This window comes from Sciurus vulgaris (genome assembly GCF_902686455.1).
Source record: "Sciurus vulgaris genome assembly, chromosome: 12".
NCBI lineage: Eukaryota > Metazoa > Chordata > Mammalia > Rodentia > Sciuridae > Sciurus > Sciurus vulgaris.
Genome location: NC_136473.1, coordinates 59,490,774 through 59,508,423, shown reverse-complemented (window position 1 = coordinate 59,508,423; position 17,650 = coordinate 59,490,774). Strand labels below are relative to the sequence as shown.

The window sequence follows — 17,650 nt, the reverse complement described above, 5'->3', positions numbered from 1 at the left end:
CCAATGTTTCTGGCCACTTTAACTCTTGAGTTTTCACTGAAGGCTTTTCATGCAAAGTTCACTTACCTAAAATAATTTTCCTCCCATTATGTTAAGTAAGGATCAAGCAGAATGACCTACAGTACAAACCTACGTATGTTTAAGCATATATACATGTATACATACACATACACACATACATAGACAAATTGTTCTTAGGAAAAAAAAGAGTAAGGAACAAAAGTGTAATATGTCTCTGGACAACATATAATCTATACTTCCAAATAAAAAGCTATTTTCTTAACATAATATTGAATGACAAAATCTAGGAAATGCATATAGAAAACACCTGAAAAATTACCTCATCTGATTTTCATAATTTTGCTATATTCCTCTGCAGCACTTTTTTCTTATGTATGTGTTTATATAACATATAGATCATCAATATTTAAATCTTAGTTTCTGCTTTTTTCTATTTCACATTAAATTGTGAGCATTTTCTGTGTCTCAAAGTCTTTGAAATATATAAAGCTGCATTCTATTCCATTATATGAACATATAAGAACTTTAAAAGACCCCTGTAATGGAATAAGTTGTGCTGAGTTTTCAATCTAATACACAGTTCCGCTGAAAAACCTTACCGAAAATCTTTAAAGTATAGTTAGTTATTTCTTTAGGATAGATTACTAGACATATTATGCTACATAAAAGGATATTTATACAACCTATCCCATCTTTTATCTCACTTGAAGACTTTTGATACATATGAAACTACTGTTCAGAATGGCTGTAAGAATTACCAGTTCTTCCCACTGTACCTACCTAATTCTTAATCTTTAGGTTTTCATACAAGAAACTTATAAATTGAAGGTTTCTCCTTGAGATTTTTCAGGTTATCTTGTTTTCTTAAGCCTTTACCAACACAAAGATTATGCTAAATTATTTTATAAAGTGAGTGTGACTTCAACCACTAATTTGTGTTTAAGTTGGTAACCTGAAAAGGGGAGGGGCAGCGACTACAGAATACCCCATGCATTTATGTGCTAAGGTAGAAGGAAGTGAATATACTCACAACAAGAATAGTTCTCCAGAAGAAAATGGCAAATGAAACAATTCCCAAGAACACAATGAGAAGTACAGGTTTCCACGGCAGTCCATAAAAATCAGGCCCAGGCTGAACATCATTGGGCAATGTGGCAACCAGCTGAAATAGACAAGTCAGAAGCAATGAGAAAACTTATATGCATAACAAAACAGTCACAAAGAATCATCATGGCAGTTCCAAAACCACCACCATCATCTGAAATCTACCTCCTCAAAATTCTCCATTAGCTTCTTCAAGAGACAGGATCCTGGCAGCGTCATATTTCTTGTTTGCCCGCAGTGTTCAAATAATTTAAATCGAGCATATATTTCCATTTGGAATAGGCCCTGCCGACATCATATTGTCTACCACCTGGCTAGAATCCCTCCGTATGATACTTCTCTCGCAGATAACCCGGTCTTTATGATTAAAAAAAAATTATGTTAGATAAAAAATTAAGTATATGATAAAACTAAATAATTTTATGGCTACAAATAAAACCACGAGGATAATGAATAATGCAAATAACCAACTATTTCTCTAAGGTTTTAAATCATATTTCCATTCTACCCATATAAACTTAAAGACAAATGACAAGTAATGCCAGACAACTCTAGAAAACTGGCTTAGATAAACTACTCTGAACCTAACTTGCTTCTACGAAAGTCCATGTCTAACTAAATGTGCGCTCAAAGCGAGCGTATCAAACACCAGCCTTCGCTCCTCTACTCCACACCGCCCTCCTCAAGTGTCCAGGGGACTCTCATTCTGGCCCCACCTCCCAACAGTCTCCAGACGGACAAGACCCACTGTGACGTCACCTGCATTTGGGAACCTAGCGAGGGGCTTGCCACCTCTCAGTATTGCGTTACAAAGTGCAATGAGGAAGCGTCCAGTGCACTCACCAGCTCGCTCAGCAATACAGCTCGGTGCTGCCTGCCCGGGCCTGACACCTCCATTTCCCCGTCGCCCTCAGTCAGTGCAGCCACTCCGCTCACCACTCAGCCACCCGCCGGCCACAGCGGGGTCCCTCCCAGGAGGGCTGCGCAGAGCATCGTCAGGGGTCCCAGAAGCTTGGGGTCCCCGGGAGATGCGGCGACAGAAGGCAGGGCGGCAGGTACTGAGTCCATTGTGCACAGACAGCTGAGCGGAGACCATGCTTCCCTGCTGAACCGCACAGGACTCAGACCTCTTCCGCCGCCGTTTCCTAGTTGTGAAGGATGCAGCCCAGGGGGCGGGTACTGGGAATGACCCTCGCCTTCCCCCGCCGCTGGCGCTTCCTGCACTAAGCCTGCAAAACACGCCTTTAGCCGGTGCGGCGGGGCGGACCGCAGTGCGCGGAGCTTGTGGCGGAGCGGGGAGGGGAGGGAAGGGGAGGGGAGGGAAGAATCCACTGCGGTTTCGGGCGGGGGAGAGCGCCAGCAGAGCCCAACGGAAGAGTCCAAGTCAAGGGACACGGAGAGGAAAGAGGCTCACCTGCCTCCGGAACTGGGAGAGGACACGCGGTTTAGAGGTCCCGTAAAGTTGCTAAGAATCTAACAGAAGGGGATTATTTTCCGGGACTAGGAAAAAGGAGAAAGTGAGGCCTCCCGGGCCCTCCCAGAGCAGAACTCTTTGTCACGAAGTGCTGAGACACCAGGTACCTGGCCCAAAGGTCCAGACAGGAGGAGTCGCCTCTCCTGCTCCCTTGGGAAGGACCGCTGCTCAGAGTGGGCGTTCCTTCCCTGCTCACTCCATTCCTGTGCTGATTCTCCCCTAACCGACCTCTACTTCTGAATGACACTACTTTTTAAAAGTTTCACCCTATCGTGTCATTATCACCCCTACACCAATGGCTTCATTCCTGGATGCCACATTTTAAGGTTGAATGCCTTGTGGAAAAGATTAGGATCATGAATAGCCTGGACAGCACGTGCTAAAAGTCTAAGAAACTGGGAATATTTAACTTGGCTAGGGAATGAATATATGTGGATTTTAAAAAATACGTCAAGTTGAATACAGTCGTCTCAAAAGAACAGTCAAACAAGAAGAGGCAGGAAAGCAATGAAAAATAAGAGCAATGCAGCGGGAAGGAGGAGGGGAAGGCAAACTCTATAATGAAAGCTTGTACCATCATCCACGCCCAAGAATATACAGAGGTTGTGGGACAGAACAGACCATCCAGAAACAGAGGCAAGTGCACTGGACATTTGGGATACAATAAAATTCAGTTGGGGGAAAACAGAATTTTTAATAAATAATATTTGCATAAAATTACATGGAAAATGATAAAATTGGATTTTTAAAAATTATTCACAAGGATAAACTACAAATGGATATGAAACCTGAATGTAAAAATAGAATTTAGGCAAGTACTAGAATACATTGGTTGAGATTTTCTGTGCATTATAAGTGGCCAAAACCTTCCTAATTGTATCTTAAAATCCAGAAACAAAAAGGTGTAAAGGTGATTACTTAAAAACAAACAAAAAAACTTGCCTGGCTGTGTTTAACCTTCCTGCTCCCCCCATGCACTTTGACAATGAGAATCTGAGAAAAAATATTTGCAACACATGACTCTCCAAGGAATCATGTTCCTGAAATATAGAGAGCATTATAAATAAAATAGGCAGGAAACCATTATGAAAATGGGCTGAAGAAATAAATAGTTCTTAGGAAAAGAGAGGCAAATACAGCTATAAAATATGGAAACATGCTCTGCTTAGTTCCTAATGAAAAAAAGACAAATTAAACCACACTAAGATACCATTTCTCACTTATGTTGGCAAGATCCAAACATTTGACAATATACTCAGTAGGTGAGAGAATGTGGATGAATACTTCACCCTCAGACACTGCTAAGTATACAAAAATGAGACAACCTCTCCAGGAATGAAAGTTGTCAACATCTCCCAAAAATGCTTATGTAATTACCTATTGACTCAAGAATCCCAAGTCTTTTTTTTTTTTTTTTTTTTTTTTAGTGCTTGAGAGGGAACTCAGGGCCTCATGCACCACAGGCAAGTGCTCTACCTTGAGCTATATCATCCCAGTCCTTCCAAAGATACTGGGAATCCAACAAATGTTTAAAATTTGCATCTACAAAGTTGTTGTTGAAGCATGAATTATAATAACAAAAGATGGTCACAAATGACTGAAACAACCAACTGTTTATTAATAAGGGTTGTTGAATAAACCAAAGAATAGTATGAAGAAGAAAGAAAATAATTTTAAGTACTGCTAAGATATGGTTTCCAGAATACCTTTAAAAAAAAAAAACATGAAGTGGAGAAAAATATTTATAGAATACTATTTTTATCTTAGAAAGTGAGAAAAGATGAATATATTTCTTAAATTTGAGGTAAAATTGACATGCAATAAATTACATGTTTTTGAAGTGTGCAGTTTGATAAATTTTAACTTGAATATGTGAAACCATTGTCATAACCAAGATAATGAATCCATCCTTTACCTCCAACAGTCTTCTCATTCTCTAGGCAATTCCAACCTCTGCCCTTGGTCACCCTACCTTCTTGCCATCCACGTTCCCACCCTGCCCAAAAAAAAATGTCTATCTTAATAGACTGCTTTGTATTCCTAAAGTTATCTGAGCATGGAATAATATATTCTGTGTTCTCTGGCTTCTCTTATTTGGCATAATTTAAAATTAATCTATATCTCTTTATCAATAATAGTCATCTCTTTTTATTCCTGAGTAGCATTTCATTATATGTATATACCACAATTTGTCTATCACCTATTGATGGACATTTGGATTTTTTCCAGTTTTGGCCTTTTATCAATAAAATGGTCAATAACATTAATATCCAATTTCTTCTATTGGTATGTAACATCTTCTCTTTGGAGAAGAATGGTTACATATGACAGGTGTATGCTTTCCTTTTTAAGCAGGTGATTCTACCACTTTACAGCTCCGCCAGCTACGTGCACGTCCAGTTCCTTCGCCTCTTCTCCAACACTCTGCACAGTCAGTCTTTAATATTATCTATTTCTAGTCAGTGTGTAGTGGTGACTCTTATAGTTTAAGTTTGTATTTCCCTCACAAATAATGATGTTAAGCTTTTTGACTGTGTTTATTAGCCATCTGTTTATCTGTTTATTGGTGAAGTGGTGCTTTACAGGACTATGTTTTTTTCTTTTTAATGAGTTTTAAGGGTTCTTCATATTTTCTCCATGCAAGACCTTTATCAGGTCAATTCTTTACAGTAATTTCCTGCCAGCTTGTGGTTAGTCTTTTTCATTCAAGTATATTTTGAAGAACAGGTTTTATTTTGATGAAGCCCAAATCATCAAATTCTTTTTGTTGTCAAATCTGTTGGCATCAGCTGCTGCCAATATTCTGCCCCCCACAACACACACACCATTTTACAACCCAGATTTTCAGTCTGCAAACATCTTAGCCAGCCATTGGTCTGCTCATCAGACTGTGAGCATTCTTGGCATCATTGGACCAGTTTGTCAGTCTGTGAACATTCTCTATTTTTTGGGACTGCTTATTTCACTTAGCATAATATTCTTTAGTTCCATTCATTTACCTGCAAGTGCCATAATTTCATTCTTCCTTAACGCTGAGTAATATTCCATTGTGTATATGTACCTCATTTTCTTGATCCATTCATCTGTTGAAGGGCATCTAGGTGGGTTCCATAGTTTATCTACTGTGAATTGAGCCGCTGTTACATTGATGTGGCTTCAGCATTGTAGTATGCTGATTTTAAATCCTTTGATATGAACCAAGGAGTGGGAGAGCTGGCTCAAAATGCTGGGTCCATTCAGAGTTTTCTGAGGATTCTCCATACTGCTTTCTATAGTGACTGCATCAATTTGCAGTCTCACCAGCAATGTATGAGTGTACTTTTTCCCCCCACATCCTTGTAAACACTTCTTATTGCTTGTATTCTTGATAATTGCCATTCTGGTTGGAGTGAGATGAAATCTTAGAGTACTTTTGATTTGCGTTTCTCTAATTGCTAGAGATGCTGAACATTTCTTATACATTTGTTGATTGATTCCATTTCTTCTTCTGTGAAGTGTCTGTTCAGTTCCTAAGCCCATGTATTGATTGGGGTATTTGGTTTTCTGGTGTTAAGTTGTTTGCGTTCTTGTTCTATCCTGGAGATGAGTGCTCTATCTGAGGTGCATGTGGTAAAGATTTTCTCCCAATCTGTAGGCTCTCTCTTCACATTCTTGTTTGTTTTCTTTGCTGAGAAAAAACTTTTTAGTTTGAATCCCTCCCATTTATGGATTCTTGATGTGACTTCTTGAGCTTAAGGGGTTTTGTTAAAAAACAGTCAGGTTCTAAGCCTATGTGATGAATATTTGGGTCTACTTTTTCTTCTATTAGGCATAGGGTCTTTGTTCTAGTGCCTAAGTCTTTGATCCACGTTGAGTGTTTACAGACAAGGTCATAAGCGTATGCAGAGCTTTGCGAGTTGTCTCCTGCCTCTCCTCCTCCCCTCCCCCACACTCCTTTGCTCCCACAGGTTCCCTGCCAGTTCCCTGGGGAGCTTCCTCATCTTCACCCACTTTCTCACCTGCCCCCAAAGATCTCCTTCTTCATCTGGGTCCTTAGCTATCTCCTTCCACGCACATCTCAACATTCTCAAGACTCCTCCATCTCAGGACAGAGCCTTCTCTCTGCCCCATTCCTCCTTCCCAAATTCCCTATGTCTTTTCTGCCCTGCATGGCCAGGTGGCTTGCTAGAGCAGGCTATACTTGCTATCTCCTCTCTCTCACTCACTGATCTGTCATTCTCCAAAAACCACATGTTCTGAGTTCATCTGTGACTTCCAACTACCAAAGTCAATGGAGAATTCCTCGGACTTTACCCTATGAGAGTTTCTTGACAATGACCATTTGTCCATCTACCACCTGCCACACAGTTATTTCGATGAATCTTAATTTCAACACCAGGGCTTTCCGGGGTTGCTTGGTCCTCACCTTCTTCTGTTCTTTGCTTCACTTCTCCCACTGTAAGGAGGATTCCCCAAGCTGTCTCTCCAGCTGGGGCCTCTTTACGTAGCTCCAGAAGTCCTCTGGCTTCTCATGGCTGGGGGCCTCTGTGTCCACAGCTCTCATTCACTCTGTGCTCAGGAAATGGCTCCAGAATCATGGGGGTCATCCTCAACTCTCCCTCTCCTTTTGGCCAATTCCCTCACCCTTTGGGGCAAAAAACCCAGGATGCCCTTAATGGTTCTTCCATTCCTTCAGATTAGGAGCCCCATTCTCCCCACCAGAGGTCAAGTTCCTCCAGCCTCATGGACCCCATCCTGCCTGCTCCTGTCTGACCCTGACTGTAGCCCCGTCACTTTGAAATAGTAACCACAATTCACTTAATGAGTGTTCCTCTGCACCAGGTGCTAAGATGAGGGCCTCATGTGCGCCATCTCAGTAAACCCTCATGACCCGTGAGCTCAGAACTCATATCATCCCAACCTCACAAATGGGGAAACTAAGCCTCAAAGTGGCTTTTGCTGGTCCATCCTGCAGATGGCTTCTTAGCCTCTCCGGGTTGCTGTGGCACCTTCACAGCTTTTGGCTTCCCTGTGTGCTTCACTCTGCAACCCCAGGACAGCTGCTGCCCATTCCTGTGCTCAGCCTCAGCTCCTGGACCCCTGCCTGGGTTAGAGTCCTGTGGTCCCACTTGATGGAGCCTCAATTTCTCTGTCCTCATTCCTTTCAGGCTGAATTCCTGAGCAGGGGAATCTCTAAACCAAAATCCTCTGCTCCTCAGGAGAATCTTTGTAGCCTATCTCCCTCAGTTGCAGCAGGATTATTTCTTCAAAATGTGAACTGGGTCAAGTCCCTTAGGCTTAAAACCCTTCAATGATATCTCCTTGTTCTAAGGACACAGCCTAAGAGCTTAGCTTGGAATTGATCATGGCGATGACTCCAACCTCTGCTCAGCCCACTCCTGGCACAGTCCCACGGGCACCTCTGTGCTCCAGCCCGGCCACAGTCCCACCTTCCTGGCTTCCCTCCTTCCTTTACAGTTGTTTGTACATGACAGGCAAGTGCTGGGCTGATCACTGAGAATAGAGATGAAATAGACAAACTAGCAAAGAGAAGGCTCCCTGCAATCATAGCAGGGGTGAACCCCCCAGAACAAGGGTGATCAAGCCTGACAAGCAGTACAGTGAAGTCACACCCACCCCTGCTGCTCCAGACTCTGCCTCCAGTGGCCTCCCCCATCTGCCTGCCTCGCTCCTACTCTGCCTTTGCAACTCAGGTGCACTCAGGTGAGCATCTTGCTCTCTGGAACATCTCCCAGGCACCCCCTGCTGAAGTGTGCGCACCACTCAGAACAGCCATAGAACGCAAGGGACAGATTCAGAATTTTATCCTAAAAGCATTTAGGTCCCATTTAAAGATTTTTTAAGCTGCAGGATGACATGGGTACGTTTGATATTGAATATGTTCTTCAGGTTTCTCTGTAGAGGAGGAATTAGAAGACAAGTGCAGTCCTCAAAGCATCCAAGCAAATCCCTGGGACACACTGGAGTCACAAGACAGCTGACAAAACACCCAAGCCTGAGGTACACCCTAGAACCTGGTTGTGGGAGGGCAGGTTGGGTAATGCCTCTAAGGTCTGCACTGACCGACCCTGCATCGTTCCACCCTGCACCTTTCTTATGGGGACACTAACACCATGACCCAGCTTCTCCAAGGGGACCCTGGATATGCTACTGAGACACAGATGCCCCTCCTGGGGCTGGGGTGATTCTTAGAGCAAGTTCTGGGTTGTCTGAGGTCAGCTTGCCTTACCCATCCCCACCCTCAAAGTCTCCTCTGCAGGAAGAAGCAAAACCAGGAGCAAATCCTGGGTCTCCTTCGCTCTCTGGCTCCTAGGTAGGGCTGGCACATGAGAAGCACTCCAGGAAGCAGGCAGAGGAAAGGCCAGAATTTTCCAGAGACAGGTGCTGCCAGATGTGCGATTTGATATTTGGGAGGACTCCCTGGGGCACTCCAGAGACATCCCTATTCTGCTTCCTGGCAAGCTCGCAGTGTGCAGTGAACCTCTTGCTACAGAGCTGCTTCCAGGGCCTATGGGGTGGTGGTTTCCCTGCCCTTTGATTCCCCAGGTCTTACAGCAGGTCAGCTGTAGACCCTTCATCCTCCAAAAGGAAACCTTGGATGCCTGGCTGGACACACAGAGTGTCTTAAAGTCTGCTCTGGGGGCAGGGCCTCTGGTATTTTTTAGCACAGAGCCACAATGCTTTAGCAGTGAGGAAGGAACCAGGCACATCCCAGCAAGGAGAACAACCTCTCTGGGTGAGTCACAGGAAGAAGGAAGAAAGGGGCACTTCAGTGACTGGGGGTTAGAATGGGAAAGAATCAGAAGAATCAAAGAATCATAAAAATCTCAGATTTGAATCACTTACTAGCTAGGCAAGTTGCTTGACTTTTCTGAGTCTGAGTCTGAGCCTCCTAATCTGCATGAAGCCTGCAAGCAGAAAGAGCCCAGTAAATGTCATCCCTTTTCCTTCTTGGCAGAGGCAGCCAGCATGCTTAACAAAGATGCTGCCATCCACCAGCAGGGAGGGTGAGGACGCTTCTCTACTTTCAGGCTAAGACAATGGCTTCTAATTCTTCCCCTTGTTCAGAAGGAGGACGGGCAAGGGAGGAAAACCTGATGGTTTCCTTCAGTGGCACCCAGTCTCGTGCTGGAATAGCTCTTTGTGACCATGAATTGACTCCTCAAACCAGCACAGGGACAACAGGTTTAAATATAAAGGCTGCAACTAGAAAGTCTCTAGAAGAAAGCACAGGAATATCCTCATGATCTTAGGACAGGGGAATATTTCTAGGCAGGACAGAAAAAAACTAACCATAAAATAAATTTATGTATTGGATTTCATCAAAATTAAAAGTTTTTGCTCATTAAAGATATTGTTAATAAAAGTGGAAGGTCAAACTACAGATTGAGAGAAAACGACAGTATTACATATATCCAATGAAGATCTGCATCCAATTATATAAAACATGCCAACCTACAAATCAATAATAAAAAGGCAACCTAATTAAAGCAGGCAAACATCTTGAACAGACACTTCATGAAAGAAGATATAGAAGTGGCAACTAAGCATGTCAAAAGGTACTGAATGCATTAATCACAAGGGAAATGCAAATGAAAGCCATGATGACCATGACTTCAGTCCCAGGAAGATGCCAAACACTGACCCCATCAAATGCTGGGGAGAATGTGGAGCAACTAAAACCTCACACATAGTTGGTAAAAGTATAAAATGTTACAATCATCTTAGAAAAATGTTTCTATTGAAAGGAAAACACATACCCAACATACCCAACAATTTTCTCCTAGATACTGGTCTGCAAAATAATTTGTAAAAGAATGTACATAGTAGCTTTATTGCTAACAGCTAAAAACTGGAAACTAGCCCAATAGGACACTGAATAAATCATAGTATATCCATACTATGTGAGAAAAAGGAAGAGAATCCTGATATATGACAATGACTTGGAAACACCTCAAAAAATTCTTTTAAGTAAAAGAAAACAGATGCTGAAAAAAATTGGCTGAATGGTTCCATTCATGTGAATTTCAAGAACAGGCAAAATTCATTTATGTCAATAGAAATCACAGCAGTGGTTGGTGCAGAATTGGCAGGAAAGGGCAAGAAGGAACTTTCTGGAGTGATGAAAATATTCTATGTCTTGATCAAGGTAGTGATTACATGGTTGTAGACATTGAAGGGTATGTTTAGAATTTGTGCATTTAAGTGTTTTTTTCTTTAAAAAACAAACAAACAAACAAACAGATTATTGATTTCTTTCTTAGATGTCCAGAGGCATTGCTTGAACTCCCACAGAGTTGAGATTTACCCCAGGGACAAAGAAGGGAATGTGAAGACCAGGAGAACCAGAGACAAACCTGTGGCGCCCAGGGAAACCTAGATGGTCCACTTTTCCAGCATGACTTTACCTCTGCAAGCCCACGTGTCGTGTCACTGTGCATTGATTTTATACTAGGAATTATGCTAATTGTTTCTATAGGCCTTTTAATCCTGGGGAAACAGAAACCACAGTGCAAACCATGAAGCTCCAGGGAGTTACACAATGCAACTGGAACTGCAACGCGGCTCTTCTAATTTCAAGTTCAGAGCACTGTCTAGGGCTGTCTCTGGGGAAAATGCAGCGAGGGAACCCAAGGCTCATCTTAAGGATGCAGGCTGAGCAAGGAGAGAGGCCATGCCTTCACCAGCCAGTGACTCCCCACAGGTGTCATGCTTCTGCTCCTGTGTTGGGCACCTAAGCCTGAATGTCTTCCTTAGAAGCCAGAGGGAATTCTAATTTCCTCTCCAAAATTCACTTGTTTTAATAGGGACCAGGGCAGCACTGGTGACTTATTTTTGCAAATACCCCCAGGCCTGGCATGACCTGCAGACTTGGAAGATTGCTGACCCTATAACACAGCTGCAGCTGGAGAAAACCCTGGGATCCAATTAATGACGCAGGCCATCGGAAAAACCATGGAGGAGGCCTCAAGTGTTAGGCCCTGAGGGCAACCTGTGCCGTGAACCCAGGTCTGTGCAGCAGAAAAGGGCCTCAGCCTCCTGTCCTCCACAACACCTGCTTCCTGAAGGGCAGCCAGGCTCCCAAAGAGACATGATGTCATCAATTTTTATCACTTCTCAGAGAGGCGACCTTCCTGGGGAGGAGACCAGGGAAACAGGCCTGTGGAGGTGAATGACCTGAGCTGGGAAAAGAAACATGATTTTCAGCCACTTGGATCAAGTCCCCAAATTTCAGATATAAAGCCACCTTGTCAGACTTGCCTGGACTGTGATGCCTGAGAGGGATCTAGGAGCCTTAGCAAGTTCTTTCCATGGTATTTTCTGTAAAATAAAAAAAAGGTTTAATTTTGTAAAAGTTCAATGTAAGTGAAAGCTATTGAGAAATAAAACATTTAATTACTAAGTAAAACAGATTAAAAATTCCTTTAACCTTAAGAAAAATAAAATCAAGCAAAACATTATCTACACACATATATATCTTGTTTGCATGCACATTCATCTGCTGAAGTAATTTTTTTTTTTTTCTTTGTAGTTTAATTTAAAATTCTGGCTGATTCTTTGTATATTCTCGGTCTGCTGCCATGGACAAAAGTCATTATCTCAATTTTGTGTAAGTACATATTTGCTTTTGCCTATTTTAACAGTTGTTAATGAAATGCATGTAAGAGTTAAACATCAACTATTACAAAAGACCCTTAACAAAAGCATGCAGTCCTCTGCCCCTTGTTGGGTAAGCAAGGAAAAACTCATTTTGCAAAAATAAGGCATAGAGGAGAGCAAGTCCCATCAGTTCTACATGAATCAGTCTACGACATGTCTTCTATTCCATTGACAACAATGAAAAAAACTGCCTTCTTCTTAAAACTTTTATTTTTAAATTGAAGAGTAAGATGTTACAGATAAGTGAACAAATTAATGGGTGCAGATATTATGCAACACCACTAAGTGCACACACCCAATTACCATCATCCTGGTCAAGAAATGGAAAATAACCAGTATCTCACCAGTCCCCACCAGTGCATTTCAAAGGTGACCATTATCTTCATTATCAAAGATGTATTTTGCCTTTTTGAAATTTCTAAAAATGGAACCACTCAGTAAATAATCATTATGCTTCATTACGACTTAACGTTTTTGTGAGTTTCACTCACGTTTTTACTTGTCACCGTAACTGATTTTCATTTGTCTAGTTTCAATCACACAATTTGTCCATTGTATGGATAATGAACACGTGGGTCGTTTCCAATGCTGGGTATTACATATAACGATTCTGAGATGTTTTACATGTCTTTTGGTGCACATGTGAATGGTGGTATATACCTGGTGAGCAATATTTACCTATGAGTAAAACTGCAGCATGATAGGGCGTGTGTGGATTCAACTTCCATAGAGAATGGCAAACTTCTAAAAATTATACCAATTCCTGATAACATAGGAGAGTTTCAATTGTTCTTCATCTTTTCCACTATTGGATATTGTCAGCCTGCTTAATTTTAGCCAATCTGGTGGTTTTGTAGTGGTATGACAGTATATCATTTTATTTTATCTTGATTACTAGGAATTGAACTCAGGGATGGTCTACCGCTGAGCTACATTTCCAGCTCATTTTATTTTTATTTTTAAGTCACCCAGGCTGTCCTTTAACATGCAATCCTTCCTCAGCCTCCTGAGTTGCTGGGATTGCAGGCCTGGTTACAATGTGATTTCAATTTCCATTTCTCTGATGACTGAAGGAACTTGAATATCTTTTCATTTACATATTGAACATTGGATATTCTTTTGTAAAATTCTTTAATCTCTTCCCCATTTTTCTTTTCTGTTGTCTTTTTCTTATTGGTTTATAAACATGTTTTCATATTTGCATTGTGAGTCCTTTTCAAATAAATACTCTACAAATATCCTCTTCCATGCTACAGTTTGCCTTTGCACTCATTGATGCTCTCTTCTAATTAATGGAGCCATTGCTCTTGATTTCCTTCTCTGGTTCCTGGCCCTAGTTACTATTTTGTAGCTCTCCAATGCCTTTAAATAGATTCTAAAAAATAATTTCTCTAGCCTTTCTAGATGTTCTCAGTGGAAGACTGAACAGAACCCCCTCAGATAATCACCACTAATCTCTCTACTGTTTTGTCATTTCCATACTTTAAAATATGCACTTAGACTATTATTTATTGGTTTAACACTATAAATGCTTTATACTGATTGTTTATTGTGGTAGATGAGCATGTAACTTTCTAACATGTGTACATCATAGTCTCTTACCTTCCTAACAGTTATTTCATTTTATGATTTAAAGCTTTAAGTCAAATTTGTTTTACATTTATTAATACTATCCAAAATACTATTCACTGCAGGTGTGTGTGATTGGCAAGAACTTTTCAAAGTCCCTTGTATTTGGGGCAACAAGGAAGATTCTCTTTAAAGCTTTCAGCAGCCCCAATCACTATTCTAAATTTTCCAGAGTAGTATCATTTTCGAACACAACAAACTCTAGGTATTCTTAGATTGAACTGTAGTAGTTTCTGCTATTTTGGCATGACTCCAAAGGACTGTGCTCATTGGATGCTGTAGTTTGGATCTTGAACATTTCTCAAAGACCCCTTCCCATAATTTCCAGAATGGTACTATTGGGAGGTGATGGAAATTTTTTTTTTTTTTTTTTTTTTTTTTTTTTTTTTTTTGTGGGAATGGGGGATTTAACTCAGGGGCACTCAACCACTGAGCCACATCCCCAGCCCTATTTTGTATTATATGGAGAGACAGGATCTCACTGAGTTTCTTAGTGCCTTGCTTTTGCTGTGGCTGGCCTTGAACTTGTGATCCTCCTGCCTCAGTGGCTCCTCCCAGCCACTGGGATTACAGGTGTGCGCCACAGTGCCTGGAGGTGATGGGAACCTTAAGAGGCAGGGCCTAGTGGCAAGTCTTCAGGTTACTATGGGCATGCGCTCCAAGGAAACTGGGAACCTCAGCCCCTTCTCCCTTATTTTTGTTTTCCAGCCATGAGGTGAGTAGCTTTGCTCCATCACATGCTCCCTGCCATGATGTACTGCATCACTGCAGGTCAGAAAGCAATGAGGCTGGCTGACCATGGACTGTGAGCTCTGAAACTGGGGGTGGAAACAAACCTTTTCTCTTTATAAGTTTGAATCTCAAGTATTTGCTATCATGATGGAAATCTGCCAGCACAATGGGCTTTGTCTGTTTAATGAGACCTGACTTTAAATTGCTGTGAAGTGAGTGAGGAACAATTGCTCAGCAAGAAGGGTCCCACTGACACCTCCACCCCACCCCACCAAGCCAGCACTCACTTATCAACACGGCTGTGCTCGACCTCTTCTTGGCTTATGTGCAGTAACTCCTACAAAGTGAGGAAGACTTGGGAAAACGGCCTCAAAAAGAAATACAGCTGCTGGGCCTGGTGATAGAAGAAAAGACAAATGAAAAGAATTTAAGAAAGATTTGGGTCTTGGCCGAAGGGAAGATTTGGAATGAACTAGAGTGAAATGTTGAATTCAATAGTGACTAGGATGCACAGTGAACAGGTAGGTCTCCCGTGAACTCTGTATAGAAGTGACTAAAGGTGCTTGTTGAATGTGTTTCATTAAGTAAATTCCCTGGTATTTATGTTCTTAAATATGGGGATTAGGAGAGGCTGTGTCAAGACATATTTGTCTTCCAACTTACTGTTCTATGAATACATTAGCATTTGTAATTCTACATGTCTGAGGTTTGGGTTGGAAAATAAGAGTCATGGTGATGGTCACCCAAAGCAAGGGGGGGGGGGGTCCCTGGTGTAGCACTACTCCCACCCTAGTCCCACTCCCCACCCAAAACTGGCAACCTCCTTCCCTCAGGAGACCTGCCCTTACAAAAGGTGCAGATGAGGACACTTCTGGGCATAACGGCTGCTCTTGCTCCTGCGGCTTGGAGAGAACCATGACTGATGAGCCCGGGTGACAGGCAAAACTGACTTGGCCCAATGTGGCCTTCCACGATCTTCTTGACTTGTGTTTGTAACTCTTGCTAACAGCAGCTATTTGGATTATTTTACTCTATTTCTTAGTACAAGGTTCAAGAGGACTTTATCCACTGCAGATTCTCCTCCTCGCCTCTCCATTCTTGCCCATCTCTTGCTACTGGTCTAGGCTGCAGTTTGCCCCACCACCCAGAAGCTCCATGCTTGGGAGTTGAGTTGTTTTTTTGAGCCTGTGGTCTCCTCCTGCTTCAGCCTGCCATTCAGCACCAATGTGGATTTCCCATTCTCATGGCCCCATCCTGCCTGGTCCCTCCCCACAGACTCTGACAGCAGCAGGTGTCAACACAGGGGTGGCTGGACATCACAGTACATGTCATGTATTTATTAAGCACATACTGAGGCCCAGGCATCATTCTGGATCTGGGATACACAGATGAACAGGGCAAGGTCCTGTCATCAGGGTCTCACAGTCCTGAGTCCAGGCTCACACATACAAAACACATTGACAAAAGGATCACATCTTAGTGACAGAAATCCATGGTCTATGATGAATAGGAAGTCATGCTAGTCTAGGAAATTCACCAAAAGACCAGGGTAGGGAGAAGAAATTCAATGGAGGAAGAAGCTCAGACAAGATGTGCTGGCGGGAGACTGTGGTGAAGACCTGAAAATACTTGAGATCTGTGATGGCCAGTGAGGGTGAGACATAGAAGGTGGTTCATGGGGTCTACAACTCAGAGGGGCAGGTGGCCAGACAGGCTCACCACTCTCAAAAAGGTGGGAAATAGAAAGTACTAGTTTAGAACAGATAACATGCCAAGAGTATTCACAAGAAAGAGGACTTTGGGTTGCAGGGATCCCCAGCGGTTTCATGACTCTGATTTTGAAGAACATGTATGGGAAGACCTGGGAAAATAGTCCAGAAAGGAAGAACAGAATGGGGTGTTCATGGCTTTCATGAGGACAAGTCCATCACTGGGTGTGGGGTGAGCTAGCGCCATGGATGTGTTTGCCCAAAGAAGCCAGGATGAGAATAGCCTGAGTGTGTGTGTGTGTGTGTGTGTGTGTGTGTGTGTGTGTGTTTTAGAAAAGTGAGGGCTGGGGTGCACCATGGGGGGAAGGGAGTGACATTGTGGAGTGCCGAGCCCCAGGCCCAGGAGTACCCCTTGAGCTGTAGTCATTGACCTGACTACAGTATGTTGGATGTGGGCGAGGTTGAATGTGAAGCTATTCGGTAATTATGACACAAGTTCTTTGGCTAAAAATTTTATTAATGTTTTTGTAGAAACTTGCTTATATTAAGAAACACAAAAAATAATTCAAATGCAAAATACATGTAGATTCTTTTTCGGTCAAAATTTACAAATTCAAAGAAGTTGAAACTGCCCCCAGAGGGCATACAGTTTATGTAGTCTCTTGTGGCCATTAGGGAAACTAAGGAAAAGATCTGAAAAGTCCTGACATTCTTGACTAATTTAATTTTCCCAGTAACTTTATGAAGGTGATATTATGATGTCCACAGGTGAGAAAACAGGCCCAGCAAAGGTGTAACATACTCAAAGTTACACAACTAAAAAGCAGCAGAATCAAAATTTGATCCAGGATCTGTGCATAAATTCCAAGTTCTTCCTATAAGAGCTTGTTGATTTGATAAATGAGGTGGTACTGGTAGAAGAAAAGTTCAAGAGGTAGGTTGGTGCTAACATGGAAGGTCCTGAGTGTCAGGCTGAAAGAAGGGTCACATGCAAAATGGTCATGGCCCACAAGGATTAGACCCAGAGGAGTTGAAGTCTCCTTGGGGCCACCTGTTATCCCCAAGATAGTGTGACCCGCATCCAGCACTGGCATTGTTCTTAAAGCCAAAGAAGGAAAGAGATCTCATCTATTTGTTTTCTACTCTGTATCGTTTTGCAGAACACAGAGACCACAGAATCACAGACCAGCCCATTCTTCAACTGAATGCTGAGAAAGCCTGAAGCCACCTGTAACTTCTTCCAAGGTATCTTTTCCATGACAAGGGGACATTCCATAGTCCACATAATAGGAGAGAACAGTATTATTGGGTCTGAAAGGAA

The 17,650-nt window shown here is 42.3% G+C and overlaps 1 protein-coding gene across 1 annotated transcript in view; it reads right to left on the bottom strand.

Moving 5' to 3' along the window:
- Window positions 1–17,650, bottom strand: part of LOC306641532 (transport and Golgi organization protein 1 homolog) — a 220,987-nt gene that overhangs the window by 142,311 nt on the left and 61,026 nt on the right. The window lies entirely within an intron of this gene.